The sequence below is a fragment of the Martes martes genome (assembly GCF_963455335.1).
Source record: "Martes martes genome assembly, chromosome: 2".
Classification (NCBI taxonomy): Eukaryota; Metazoa; Chordata; class Mammalia; order Carnivora; family Mustelidae; genus Martes; species Martes martes.
The window spans coordinates 53609818-53619584 of NC_137889.1; positions in this window are offsets into that span (position 1 = coordinate 53609818).

Genomic DNA, 9767 nt, shown 5'->3' on the forward strand with positions numbered 1-9767 from the left:
CAGGAGGAGAAAACAGAAATGAGTGAGTTTATTTATTTTTTATTGAGTTTCAAGTGTTTTTATTTTTTATATGAATTCCAGTATAGTTAGCATACAACGTTATAGGTATTTCAGTTGTACAATATAGTGATTCAACAACTCCATGCATCTCCTGGTTTTCCTCATGACAAGTGCACTCCGTAATACCCATCTCCTATTTCCCCCCATCCTCCCACCTACCTCCTCTCTGGGAACCATCACTTTGTTCTCTATAGTTAAGAGTTTGTTTCTTTGGGCGCCTGGGTGGCTCAGTGGGTTAAGCCTCTGCCTTCGGCTCAGGTCATGATCTCAGGGTCCTGGGATCGAGCCCCGCATCGGGCTCTCTGCTCAGCAGGGAGCCTGCTTCCTCCCCCCCCCCCCCCCCCCGTCTCTCTGTGCCTGCCTCTCTGCCTACTTGTGACCTCTGTCTGTCAAATAAATGAATGAAATCTTAAAAAAAAAAAAAAAAAGTTTGTTTCTTGGTTTGTCTGTCTCTCTCTCTTTTTTCCTTTGGTTATTTGTTTTGTTTCTTAAATTCCACATATGAGTGAAAATTATATGGTATTTGTTTTTCTCTGACGAACTTATTTCACTTAGCATTATACTCTCTAGCTCCATCCATTGTTGCAAATGGCAAGATTTCATTCTTTTTATGGCCGGATAATATTCCATTGTGTATATATATGCCACATCTTCTTTATCCATTCATCAGTTGATGGACACTTGGGCTGCTTCTATATCTTGGCTATTGTAAATAATGCTACTGTAAAAATAGGGGTGCGTATATCTCTTTGAATTCACAGTTTTGTATTTTGGAGGTAAATACCCAGTAGTACAATTACTGGATCATAGGGCAGTTCTATTTTTAACTTTTTCTTTGAGATTTTATTTATTTATTCATAGGGACAAAGAAAGAGAGAGAGAGGCAGAGGGAGAAGCAGGCTTCCCATGAAGCAGGGAGCCCAATGCAGGACTCTGTCCCAGGACCTGGAGATCATGAAGGTGAGCTTAAGGCAGATGCTTAACCAACTGAGCCACCCAGGCACCCCTATTTTTAACTTTATGTGGAAACTCCTTACTGTCTTCCACAGGGACTGTACCAGTTTGCCGTTCCACCAACAGTGCAAGAGGGTTCCTTTTTCTTCACATCTTTGCCAGCACTCATTGTTTCCTCTGTTTTGGATTTTAGCCATTCTGACAGGTGTAAGAAGATATCTCATTGTAGTATTGATTTGCATTTTCTTGATGATGAGTGATGTTGAGCATCTTTTTAAAAAAATATTTTATTTATTTATTTGAGAGAGAAAGATAGCATAAGCAGGGGGAGCAGCAGGCAGAGGGAGAATCAGACTCCCTGCTGAGCAGGGAGCCCGAAGCGTGACTTGATCCCAGTACCTTGGGATCATGACCTGAGCCAAAGGCAGATGCCCAACCAACTGAGCTACCCAGGCATCCCTACTGAGCATCTTTTCATGTGTTTGTTGGCCAGCTAAATGTCTTCTTGGAGAAATGTCTGTTCAGGTCTTCTGCCCATTTTAAAATTGGATTATATGGGTTGTGGGTGTTAAGTTTTATAAGTGTAAGAGGAAAATAGAAACTAATAGAAGCTATTCAGCCTTCACTCCGTCTTAAGAGCTGTTCATCTTGTTTCCCCCATGTCCGTCAATCTAGACTAGAAGTATAGTGCCAACCCAAATTGCTTTTCCTATAAACAGATTCTCTTTTTCTCTGTTTTACTGTTATTTCCCTGTGTGTCTAATTCTTTTTTATTTCCCTTATTGCACTGCTCATTTTGTTTCCTTGCATTTATTCCACAGCTAGTGAGAATTGTTAACTCATTTTTATATTCATCAATATTCAAATCCTAATATGCCTGCCACCATATTTCTTACATGCCTGCTTCAAGTGGTGCCAGTAGCTCTAGACAATGAAATGACTACCTAATGCCTCTGGATCATGTTTCTAGACACTTAGGAAAGATTTCCCCTAAACACCACATTTTGATCTTGGCTTCCTAGTCCCTTGTTGTGTCTCAAACATTTATTTATTGCTTTCTAGACACCCCACCATTTCTAGGGAGAATTACTGAATGTTGTTAAATTTAAAAACATCTTCTATTATTTATCCTGATGTCCTTCACACAGATTTGCCCATTTGAAAAGCAATGGAATTGCAAACCAAGGCCTGCAATTGGAGAGGTTGCCCTTGTGACTTTTAATTTGGCGTTCAAATTTGAAACCACTATTTATCTTCTTATATATGGCATTTTGTTTGTTTTTGTTTTCTCTCCTGACTATCAGTTACCAAGACCTTGTCAAACCCTGATTTATGTTGTTCTGGAGACCATCTCTCTTTTTGAGACAGTCTCTGGGGCCTCCCAAAGTAAACCTCTTAGGTGTGGTAGGTTAGGACAGTTAGATATATTGTCCACATTTCTAGAAAATATGTTCTGCTAGATTTTCATGTGATATTTACTACATGTGTGTGTGATTTATATAGGTTATATTATCACCCTTAGGTCCAATCAGGTTTGTTACAAATAGAAAATCCTGCAAATTAATGACAGAGTCAATTCATGAGTAGAGAAACATTTGACATAGAACTGAAGCAGTTATGTTAAAAGTATTGTTATTAAATTTGAAAAGCAAGCTGATTAGTATTTTATAAACAAACAAACAGGAACAACAATATCCTTCCAATCATCTGAAGTCTCAGGAGATGTCTTAAATACAAATAATTTTAGACATCAGACATCCTAAGCTTATGAAGAAAATGGGAACACACATAAGCTCTTCTTCCAATTTCTAGTTGGGAGCTCATGCATATGCCCTGATTTAGAATCTGCTGCTCCTCTGTTCTGTAATTGACCCCTTTCTCTTATCTCCCTCGGGCCCAAATCCTTCTGGAGTCACTAAGATTGGCAGTGCAGGGAGAAGCAGCAGCTGGTTTCAACCTTCACACGTTCCTCCTAAGAGAGAAGTAGGGCCTGTTTTTTGTGACTATTCTTGACAAAAGGAGTTTCAAAATAATTATGCTAGTTGAAAACGAATCCTCAGTCTGCTTGTTGCAATGATAATGAGCCACAGATAAAATGATCTTTGAAAATTCCTTTAAAATCAGTTAAAAAGAAACAATTAACCTGTTGTGTTAACTTAATTATTTTTGAACCCTGTAAAAGAATATTCTTTTTGATTAAAACTGTTTAAAGTTTCCTTTAAGATTTCCTCTGAAGTTGGAACATTTGTGCTTAAAATGGTTTTTGCAACTGAGTTGAACAAGATAACCTCTATTACTCAAACTTAGCTTTCTGCCGCTGAAGTAGAACTTAGGAAAGCAGACTCTACTGAGTAGCCTCAAGGGAGGCCCTGGAGGAGGCAGCAGAAGTACCAAGGAGCTGTTGTGGGAGGTGCTGAGCTGGTGCCACCAAGACAGGCAGAGAGCACTGTTTCCAAGAGGCATTCCTATGTGCGTGCAGTCTCAGAGGGCTGATGTCTTCCGGAACTGCTGGGATTCCCACACAGGCAGTCGGGGCTCTGGTGGGGATTGGAGAGGGAGACTCCTTGCTCAGGCACTTTTAGTCAGAATAGCAAACACAAGCCCTCTTTTACCTGGGCATGGAGAGGGAGGCACCCTCTGGGAGGGCTGGACTTTTTCTCAGCATTTATACATAGAGGTGGTAAGCACCCTGAGTAATGTGATCTTTAAATATGATAGAAATAAAGTAAAAAAGATAAACATCAGGAGAGAAATTTATCAAGAAAAACTTACCCACGTTTAGGGAGCCCATGGAATATTTAGAATGAATGATAATGTTAACATGAAAACAAACTTGGGCAGGGAAAGAGGCCAAGAAGGAAAGGAACTTGAAAATAACCCCTTTAGTTTCCTAGCAGTCTAAAAGAGGCACTGGACTGACAGTAAATAAAGTCATAGCCCAGATCCCAACAATAATTCTGTGGTTTGTTGGAAACAACCCACTTATTAAACCTAGAAAAATCAAAAGATTAAGTGTGCCAACATGTGTTCTTTGTAGTTCCTGAGTTATTGCCCTAAGTTATTTCAGAGGTACAAGCATCTGGTTGGTTGGTAAAGATAACAATGATAGTAATAATACTAGTAGTTATAATGTCATTGCCAAGTGTGTTAAACACTTTAGAAATGTTGGTTTATTGAAACTAAGCAACATTCTTTTATGAGGTAATTTTTCAGATGGGGGAACTGAACCTCCAAAAGATTAGGTAACTTGGCCAAGATCACACAGCTGAAACTGGAAAGCAAGACAAAACTATACTCTTAGCTTATTGTCTCAGTAGGTAGTAAAAGGAGTAGAATGAGAGATTGGAGATCCTAATACTATTCAAAAACGCTGTAGCCCATAACTTGAGTGTGAATGAACCACACATATTCTTTGTGACTCCTAAGAGCCATCCTTCTCTTTTCATGCCTCCTCATTCTATTTCCTGTTAATACGTGGCTTGAAACAATTCTTCCTTGGACACTTACAAACTTGAATCAGCTAAATAGAGTTTCCTACAAAGTCAGATATGGAAAATTGCCAAAATGACATTCCTTTGGTAGAGTTTCTAAGTAACCATAGTTCCAGGAGTAAAATTATGATACCAGACACTCAGCAAATTTATTGAATGAATGAATTAATAAATAAACTGAATGGACAAAATACTTGGGTAGAGGGTAGGTTTTTGGAAATTATTCACCATTCAGTAATTATTTATTGAGTGTCTATTATGTGCTATGACAATATTATAGTGTCACTGAGGGCAAAGTTCAGCAGCTAGCCATCAATGTTTATTTAAGGCCTTTTCCAAAGTGCAGGCCATTAAGTTCTGCTAGGCATCCTGTTTTCTCCCTTATAAACAGAGGGTTTAACTGGTGATTTTTATGGTCCCTTCCACTTCCCACTTTCTATGGTTGTATGATTCTCAATATTATTTTAATAAAGTTCTAAATTTTAGAATAGTTTTAGATGTACTGAAAAAAATGCGAATATACAGAAATTTCCCATATACGCTATAACCCGCAGTCTCTATTATTTAACATTTTGCATTAGTGTGGTGTGTTTGTTATAGTTAGTCAATATTGATACATTATTATTAACTAAAATACATACTCTGTTCATCTTTTTCTCAGTTTTTACCTAATATCCTATTCTAGGATCCCCTCCAGGACACCACATAATATTTACTTGTCATGTCTACTTAGGCTTCTGGCTGTGATAGTTTCTTAATCTTTTCTTGTTTTTTGATGATCTTGACAAGTTTTTTTTTTTTTCCAAGTAATCTCTATATCCTACATAGGGCTTGAGTTCACGACCCAGAGATTAAGAGTTACATGCTCTATTGACAGCCAGCCACGCACCCCTGATCTTGACAAGTTTTGAGGAGTACTGGTTAGGTGTTTTACAGAATGTCCCTCAAATGATATTTGTCTAGTATTTATTATATGATTAAATTTGGGTTACACATTTTTGGGAAGAAGACCACGCAGTTAAAGTGCCATTTTCATCACATCATATGAAGGGTACATACAGTGAATGTGACTTATCACTGTTGATAGTAACTTTGGTCACCTGGCTGGGGCAGTGTTTGCCAGGTTCCTCTACTGTAAAGTTATTCTTGTCCTCCCCCTTTCCATACTGCACTCTTTGGAAGGAAGTCATATGTGCATGCAGCATACACTTAAGGAGTGGGGAGTTATGTTCCATCTCCCTGAGGACAGAGTATCTATGTAGATTTTTTTTTTAAAGATTTTATTTATTTATTTGACAGAGAGAGATCAGAGTAGACAGAGAGGCAGGCAGAGAGAAAGGGAGAGAGGGAAGCAGGCTCCCTGCTGAGCAGAGAGCCCGATGCGGGACTCGATCCCAGGACCCTGAGATCATGACCCGAGCCGAAGGCAGCGGCCCAACCCACTGAGCCACCCAGGTGCCCCTCTACGTAGATTTTTTGAAATTCCTCTGTACATGAGATTTATCTATTCTCCCTCATTTATTTATTTATTCATTTATTTGTTTATTTATCTCAGTAGGAACTCATGGATATTTATTTTATACTTTGGATTATAATCCAGTATTATTTTTAGAAAGCGTTTTGTTGCTCTAATTGTTCCAGCTTTGGCCGTTGGGAGCTCTTTCAACTGTATCTTGTGTCCTTTTGATATATACCCTCATCAGGTGTTTGGGTTTTATTGTTTTTTCTTTTTTTCCCCCCAACATTTACGTTCTGTTGCTCCAAGGTGCTCTAGGCTGATCTTGTATATTTCCTGTCCTAGTCTCAGAATCAACTATTTCTCCAAAAAGCCCTGGTTTCTTTTATTAGAGAATGGATTAGAAATCAAGTCCAGTTACTAGGTAGGCTCAATGCTACTGGTTGGTCATAACTTCTAGGCCCTGCCAGCTCACAGAGCAAGGAAATATATATATTTTTTCCTTGGGTATACTAATCCATATATGTACATATAGCTATACAAATTTCTCTATGTAACTATTTTATCTGTATCAAGCTAAACCTGAGTTTATACTGATGTCTCCAACTTGAATCCATTACTACATGAAATGGTCTAGCCTCCTCCCTTTGCTTCTCTGTTACCTCCTCCCACCCAGACAGTGAGAAGCCTGTCCTTCACCATTTGCCATTTATTCAGTCGTTAAATTACAGTATGCATGTATAGCAGTATCAGAGTTATCAATCTGTATCCTGTGATAAATAATTTTATCAAGTAGAGTACAGTACTTGTGTATAGTATCTTTCTTTTTAAAGATTTTATTTATTTGTCAGAGAGAGAGAGAACAAGCTGGTGGGGAGCAGCAGGCAGAGGGAGAAGCAGGCTCCCTGCTAAGCAAGGAGATCAACATGGGACTTGATCCCAGAACGCTGGGATCATGACCTGAGCCGAAGGCAGACGCTTAACCGACAGCCACAGGGGGTGGGGGTGGGGGTCACTGCGTAGTGTCTTTTTGCCTTCAGTCTTACAGATTTTACTTCCAAAGTTACTTAGGTCATCACCTTTCCCTCCACCACACCCTTCAGTAAGGTTTTTTTTTTTTTTTTAACATGTTAAATATAGTTAGATTGTGTTGTCACATTCTGCATTCCATCCTGGGATACCCCAGCCTCTTAATATTTTTATTTGCATGCAGTGCTATAAAGGTCTATGATGCTATATACACAGAATCATGTATCCATCATTATTACATTATGATACAGAATAGTCCCACTGCCCCAAAATATCTCCTGTGCCTCATCTACTCGGCCTTCCCCTTGCTCGGAACTCCAGGCGACCGCTGATCTTTTTACCCTTTCTAGTTTTACCTTTTCCAGACTCTTATATAATTGGAGTCATGTAGTATGTAGACTGTAGAGACTGGTTTCTTTCACTTAGCAGTATGTATTGAAGAGTTATCCTCATATATTTATGGTTTGATAGTTGATTTCTTTTTAACACTGAATCACATTCCATTATATAGATATGCCACAGTTTGTTTATCCTTTTGTCTGTTAAAGAACATCTTAGTTACTTATAGCTTTTGCAATTATGAATGAAGGTGCTATATATATTTATGAGCAGGTTTTGTTTGGACATGAATTTTGAAAGAAGTTGATCAATATCTTTTTGATATTTATTTTTCAGTTTGTTGGTTTGTAATCATCTAGCTTTTATATGGCTTCTCAAATATAGTTATTTATTTATTTATTTACTTAATAAGATTTTATTTATTTATTAGACAGAGAGAGAAAGAGAGAGAGAGCATAAGCACAGGGAGTGGAAGAGGGAGAAACAGGCTCCCCACTGAGCAGGGAGCCCAATGCAGGACTTGATCTCAGGACCCCAGGATCATGACCTGAGCTGAAAGCAGTCACTTAACCAACTGAGCCACCTAGATGCCTCTCAAATATAGTTATTTAAAAAATAATGAACAGTTGCACATAAAAAATCTGTTCAGAATCAGGTACCATCTTTTATAAAAATATAAATAATGAACACATAAATATTTTATAGAGTAAGAGAACTTTAAATACAGGGCAATTTAGAAATATTACATTTAATGTTTTTTAGAATATGAGCAGACCTGTGGCCTACCAAAGCCATTTCTTTCATATTACAAATAGGAAATTTATAGGTGTTGAATTAGCTGCAAAATGTTCCTTTTATTGCTCCCTCACTAACAAAACATGTTGAAAATTACATGTTTGGGAATCCAAATACAAGACTTTGCAACTTGAAGTAATAAATACAACACCATATTAGATAAGTAAACCCAGCTTCCTTTTTGTGTGTGCATGTCAGATAGGATACATGAAGTACCAAGAAATAGTAAGCAATGGAAATATTTTCCCTGGACATTTCATTTTTAACACATGATATGTTTTACATACACTGTCTTCCTATAAAAACATAACTGTGGTTCTATAGGATATGGGTATACATTAGAGTGGGAAACAAGTATGTTCACTAGAAGTTTAAAACATGGTAGCAGTTCTACCAAAGGAAAAGGAAAAAAGTCTTCTGTAACACTGTCTTCTATGAAATTGCAAGTTAGTCTTTGCCTTTAATACTAGTATTCAAAGGTTGTTCCTTCTTTGGGGATGCATTAACAAAAATTGCCCCCACATTGTTACCACCTTACAGAATTTTCGCTGTATTTTCCCACAGTATCCAAGTGGCTTATGCTGATTGGTCCAGCAAAGCTCGAGTATAAAATATCCTGGCATCAAGAAAGCTTTAACATTGAAGGGTATGTTTTATTTTGTGTATTTAGTTACCCAACATAAAATATTTGAAAAACTGGAGAAGACCAAGTACCAGTGAGAATGAGGGGCTTAACAATATACTAGTTCACTGGGTGGCTCAGTGGGTTAAGCCTCTGCCTTCAGCTCAGGTCATGATCTCAGGGTCCTGGAATCGAGCCTCGCATCGGGCTCTCTGCACAGCAGAGCCTGCTTCCTCCTCTCTCTCTGCCTACTTGTGATCTCTCTCTCTCTCTCTGTGTCAAATAAATAAATAAAATCTTTAAAGAAAAAAGAATATACTAGTTCAATACATGACTTTTTTAGTATCAGAAAATTGATGGTTCTAAAGCCATGTTGGCAAATGCTGGCATTCCCTGACCTACAAGGTTCTGGGATTTCTCTCTTAAGAGCTTGACTCACTGAGAGTTGAGGACTGATTTACCAAGAAGCCTGGAGGATTTGAGGGCTTTAGTTCAGTGGAAGGAATTTAAGAGAGAATTCATGGGAGTCTGATTCTCTCTGAAGCAGAACGTACCTTACGACGTATTACATGGGTGCTTCTGTAGATTGACATGCACCCTTTAATGTACAAAAAATAAAACAGGGAAAAATCTCTCTCTTTCTTTCATTTTCTCTTCCCCATGTAACAGGGGGCCATTCCGATGCTTAATTACTTTCGACTTCCTAGAATCTCTTTCTACTCTTTGTTCCCATTAAAATTTATAAGAGACAGGCTCATATACTCCCATGTTTTAGCTACCTCTCAAATAGGGCCAAACTATTTACAACCAATAGTTTTTAAGTGTTCCAATTTACCAGAAACATTCACAGTGATTTGAAACTTTGTTCCTTTGTTTGTTTAGGTGGAGAAGCAGCAAGACAGAATAAGACATTTATTCCCTGGATCTTCTTTAATAGTTCCCTGAATACTCTTAATTATGCCAATATGAGGTAAGTCGATATATATGTCTCTGAGGAAAGGAAAATACAGAGATTATTCTT